Source organism: Hippopotamus amphibius, chromosome 1 (assembly GCF_030028045.1).
Source record: "Hippopotamus amphibius kiboko isolate mHipAmp2 chromosome 1, mHipAmp2.hap2, whole genome shotgun sequence".
In the NCBI taxonomy this organism is placed as follows: domain Eukaryota; kingdom Metazoa; phylum Chordata; class Mammalia; order Artiodactyla; family Hippopotamidae; genus Hippopotamus; species Hippopotamus amphibius.
In genome coordinates, this window is record NC_080186.1 from 81489769 (window position 1) to 81495470 (window position 5702).

Here is a 5702-nt window from a genome sequence, read left to right on the forward strand (position 1 = left end):
GCTAACAGTTCTAACAGGTGAACAGTGATATATCATTCCTATGTTAACTTGTAATTACTGATGGTATATGATGTTGAGCATATTTGTGTGTACTATCTGTATATCTTTTTTGGCCAGGTGTCTGTTTAGTTCTTTACCTAATTTTAATGGTCTTTGTTAGATGTCTTTGTATATTTGAAACAAATCCTTTAATAGATATGTGTTTGCAAATATTTTTCTCCCAGTTTGTGACTTGTCTTTTGACTTTCAGAATAAGGTCTTTCACAGAGTAGAAATCTTTAACTATATAAAGTTCACAATATTACTTTTTTTTCTTTGTGGATTGCCCTTCCTGTGTTGTGTGTTAAAACTCAGTGCTCATGGTGCTTGCTTCAGCAGCACATATGCTAAAATTGGATCCATTCAGAGAGGATGAGCATGGCGCCTGCACAAGGATGACACTCAGAGTCGTGAAGTGTTCTGTATTTTTGAAATATTGTAACAAATTCAATAAAGATTTTAAAAATGGTCCACATCGAAAAATCTTTTAAAAAACTAAGATGTGTGACTGTATTAAAAACAAAACTCAGCGCTCATGATCTATATGACCAAACCCAAGCTCATGTATTTTTCTTTCTATGGTTTCTCCTATAATTTTGAATCATTTTGCATTTAAAATTTGTCTGTGAATAATTTTTGAGTGAATTTGGTGTAGGTTGTAAACTTTGCGTCTCCATTCATTTCACGCTAAATGGTTTCCAATTAATTGTTCGTTAACTCTTTTTGGAGAAGTTATGGGATATAGTCGCCATGTCAGCTTGAATTTCCGCAGGTTAATGGGTTCAGCGGTGCTGCCAGCGGGAGCGCCGTCTCCAGCCACCTGTGAGGGATGTGAGGGAGGCGCGGCCGGCACTTCCCGCACTGACCACGGGGGGCCGAGCCCGCGTCTCTGGCCCTCAGCGCGCGCACGACCCTCCAGGCCTGGGCTCCGAGTGCAGGTGAGGGGAGCGGTGTCTCCGCAGGAACCGCCGGGGCTTGGGCAGGGACGCCGGGTCAGCATCTCTGCTGACAGGAGCTCAGTCTCCTTAGGACTCTCGGGTTTTGGCTTCAGGACAACATGGGGCCACGTCCAAGCTGACTGGAGTTGGGTTTCCTGAGGATGCAGGCACCGCGGGCAGGGAAAGGTGAGGAGAAGCTTCCCGTGGGCGACTCAAGGCTGAGGGGGTCCTCTGTTTACAAGCCTCATTTCACTGGCTCCTCCCCACACTGCCCTCCCTCCACCCCCACCCCCCATTTCATTGGTATTATCAGTCTCATTTCAGGTTAGATGCTCAATAACTTGCCCCAGGTTATACGGCCATCGGGTGTCACGGTCAGTTCTTTGTGACGCTAGGGCTCGAGGTCCGGACCGTGGTGGTGGCACAGGTGGCATCCGGAGGACGTGAGGGGGAGGGGAGAGGGAGGGCCGAGCCGTTTAGGGACCGTGCGTGTGGGGGGCAGCAGCTCTTCCTGCAGCCGCCCTCCTGCCTGCGCGAGGCCGGCTCAGAGCGCCACGTCTCCCCCCACCCCCGCAGCCTCCCCCTTGGCGTGCTGCTGGGGGAGGCCCGCTCCTCCCGCTCTGCTGGGCTGCCCCTGGCGTGCGGCTCCTGCACCACCTTCCAGACCTGGAGACCCACAGGGAGCTGAGTGTGGTCTGTGCCTTCAAAGGGCCTCCGGGCTAGAGGGCGGGTAGAGAGGTAGGGGTGAGAAGGGAGGGAACCTGAGGTGCAGTGCATGCAAGGTGGAGGTGAAATGGGTGAAATTGGTGTTGATGGAGTGTGTGTGTGTGGGGGGGGGGGGGGGTTGAGAGAAAGGGAGGAGCCTGACTGGGATGAGGAGGTGATGGTGATGCCACTGATTGAAATAAGGAAGAGAACAGTTTACAGAGCTGGTACAGTATTTTTATATCATACGCTTCTTAGGTATTATTGATTTGATGGAATTGTTTTTCTGAAAAAAATCACCTAATTCCTTTATAAGACAGGAAGATATAACTATATATAACTTTCCAGAATACATAGAGCAGAAATATTATTATTTGGCTCATAAATTCATGTTACCTTCCTGCCTGTTTCAATATATTACTTTTCCTCCCTTCCCATCATTCTTTTATACTTTTCTTCTCACTAGGGTAAGAAAACACACTTCTTGTTCTCTGTATGATTGGCTTGGCAGGTTCTTCTTGAGGTCTTTGGACCCCAGGTGGAGGGTCACACTTATTTCTCACTGGCGATATCCTACGAGCATAGTAGTAGGAAAGCTCATCATTGGCAAAGCATTTCACTTGCGCTCTTCTTGGAGCCACCCTGCTAGGTAGACCCAGCTGGGTTGTATCTTGGTTAAGTCACAGGTGAATGAGTTGTCCACTCAGGATGACAGTGGTAACGCATAGAGCTGGAGATCACTCTGATTTCCTTACCCAACCCCGTGCTCTGCCCACACCCTGCCTAGTGTTACCCACACATGTGGCCATTCACCTGGTGTGTCCAGGAGGGGTCTGCAGGTACAAAGGGCTCTTGCTCCCAGGCACTGCCAGTATTGATGGTGGTGGTCACAGGTGTGTGGATCCTGCTTTGCCCCTTGGAGCACACTGATGCCCAACATTGTAACAAAGCCGTTGATTCCACATTTGGGAGAAGGATTAAAATACAAACAGTCTAGTGAGTGGGCATATAAACTTCAGGCCCTTTCCTGGCAGGAGAGGGTAGAGGAAGAATGCCATTGGGATGTGGGGGAGCAAGGTGGCTCACCTCCCAGTTTTGCTTGGGGTCAGGCCACCCGGTCAGTTTACAAACACACATCTGTCAGCTGGGGAGGCAGGACCTCGTGCGCTAACTCTGCCTCACCCTGTAGGTCTGCTCCTGGCTCAGGATGGGCAGATGGTGGTACATGATCCTGCTGTGCGCTGGTTGGAACCAGCTTCTCTCCTTCTCACACAGGCAGGCCAATGCTCTGCTCGCCTGCCTTCTCTTCAGCTGAGTCTCCCCAGTCTAAGGCCTCCAGCGTGGACTGGAGGGGAGAGACAGGAGCCTCTGGATGAGGAGAGGGATAATGGGCCCTCTCCAGAGCTGGTGCTGCAATGCTTTCATTTCTTCTGTTACACCCTTGAAACCATGCTTATGCTAACAACTCTGGGAAATACGTGATTATTCTGTTTATTATTTTTATGACCTTCTAGAGACTATCACCCTTGGAAATATCTTCCTATAAATTATATTGATTCCACTGCTCCATGAAACAAAACCTGCTTTGCAAGCACCCCTGCCCTGTGTTCCTGTGCATTGTTAGAGGCACCTCTCCCAGTTTCCCAGACACTTTCCTGCCTGGCCATCTGTGTCTCACCCCATGACACTGAGGATGCCCGGCAAGGGCCTTGTCCACCTGCCACCTCACCATCCCAGACGGTCCCAGCCTGGTGCTCATGAGCATGTAGATTTCCACATGCAAGCACAGATCCTGTTGGGGATTCATCCTCCAGTTTGCAGTGATGCCTGTCCCCACTCTGTCTCTTACAAAAGCCTAAGCAGGACACGCACACCTTCAGATGTCCACAGCTGAACTTGTGTGCTGAAGAACCTACCTGTCCTGGGTGCTTATTTAATGTAATGGGCTGAAAGCCAGAGATTTAACAGTCCCAGTAGAATGAATACTACGAGTGGACTTTTTCTTATTAATATTGGAAAGGATTTAGGGTTAGAAGTGAGCATGGAACAAGTTATAAACAAATAGTAAACTTGAAAATGATAAAAATAAACCTCACTATCTTAGATGATACTCAGCTTTGCGTGTGTGTGCCTGTGTGTGAGGGGGAGAGAGAGAAAGAAAGGAAGAGAGACAAGGTCCTGCTTTTCTCTGCACATATGATAAGTGAGGGGCCTATCCGGTAACTATTTAAATCCTAAAAATAAAGTTTTAAATTAATATATACACCAAAAAAGTATAACATTTTCCCAGTCATATGAAAGAATTTCTGATGGCTGCAGAGCAAATAGAAGTTCATGCTGCAAAAGAGGGAATGGGGTGGTTTATTAATTCATAAACCATTTAATTTATTGATAACTTGTTAATTAAATCTCTAACAGATGGTTACTTAAAGTGCTACTATGTACCTAATGCAACCCAAAATGGTTTAAAGCAGACCTCTTTTGAAATCCTCAGAGCCACTTAATTGCTGTGTGACCATAAGAAAGTTGGAGTACCTATAAGTTGGGTATAATAGTTTCTACCTTATATAATATATAAAGCACTTAGTGCCAAACTTGGCAATAAGCAGAGATTACAGGCTTTTTTTATTACTATTTTGAGAAGGAAAAGTTATTGCTTTAAGAGGAATGCAGTTGGTTGCAACGTTGTAATTTCACCACAAGAGGGCGTGCCTTAATAGAAAAAGCAGGAAATGCACTTGGTATTAGAAATAGCAAGAAGTTTCACAACATTGTTCAGCCATTTCATGGGATCAGACAACAGGGCTACACTACGCCTTGGTCATCACTTATTTCATCCTCTCATCTGTCTCTATAAAGTTCTCTGGCAATTTTTAGCCAGATTTTGGAAAATGATCTCTTACTTGTTCTCAAAAGTGTGCTTTTTTGTTTTGTAATCCTCTCTTTGTCTCTACAGCAAAGATGTTTTTAAGTGTTGAATATTTGTGTATAAAATTTGGAGGGCAGACATGTTTCTCCATCATGTGACTTTCTCTATCTTTCTGTTTTTGCCTGATTCCTCAGTTCATTTTCATTTCACCTCATTATTTTTTTTTATTGGAATGTAGTTGATTTACAATATTGTGTTAGTTTTAGGTATATAGCAAAGTGGTTCAGTTATACATATATCCACTCTTTTTTAGATTCTTTTCTCATATATGTTATCACATAATATTCAGTAGAGTTCCCTGTGCTATACAGTAGGCCCTCATTGGCTGCCTATTTTATAAATACTAAGTAGTGTGTATATGTTAATCCCAAACTCCTGATTTATCCATCCACCCCACCCCGCGTTTCCCCTTTGGTAACCTGTAAATTTGTTTACAATATCTATAAGTCTGTTTCTGTTTTATAAGTAAGTTCATTTGTAACTTTTTAAAAATTTTTTGTATTGGGGTATAGTTTTACAATGCTGTGTTAGTTTCTACTCCACATATGAGTGATAGCCTATGATATTTGTCTTTCTCTGTCTGACTTACTTCACTTTGTATGATAATCTCTGGGTCCACCCATGTTGCTTCAAATGGCATTATTTCATTCTTTTTTCTGGCTTAGTAATATTCCATTGTATATACATACCACATCTTCTTTATCCATTTCTCTATCAATGGACATTTAGATTGCTTCCATGTCTTGACTATTGTAAATAATTCTGCAATGAATATTGGGGTGCATATATCTTTTTAGATTATGTTTTTCACGGATATATGCCCAGGAGTGTGATTGCTGGATCATATGGTAGTTTTATTTCTGTTTTTTTAAGGAACCTCCATACTGTTCTCCATCATGGTTGTACCAATTTACATTCCTACCAACAGTGTGGGAGGGTTCCCTTTTCTCCACACCCTCTCCAGCATTTATTGTTCATAGAATTTTTTGATGATGGACATTCTGACTGGTGTAAGGTGATACCTCATTGTGGTTTTGATTTGCATTTCTCTGACAATTAGTGATGTTGAGCACCTTTTCATTTGCTTTTTG

General features: G+C 44.2%; 1 non-coding gene across 1 annotated transcript; it reads left to right on the forward strand.

Annotated features, from left to right (window-relative positions):
• Positions 1 to 362: 362 nt before the first annotated feature.
• LOC130842598 (U6 spliceosomal RNA) lies at positions 363 to 469 on the forward strand. Its single transcript, XR_009050488.1, has one exon. It is a non-coding gene; the product is annotated as a U6 spliceosomal RNA (small nuclear RNA).
• The last annotated feature ends 5233 nt before the right edge of the window (positions 470 to 5702 follow it).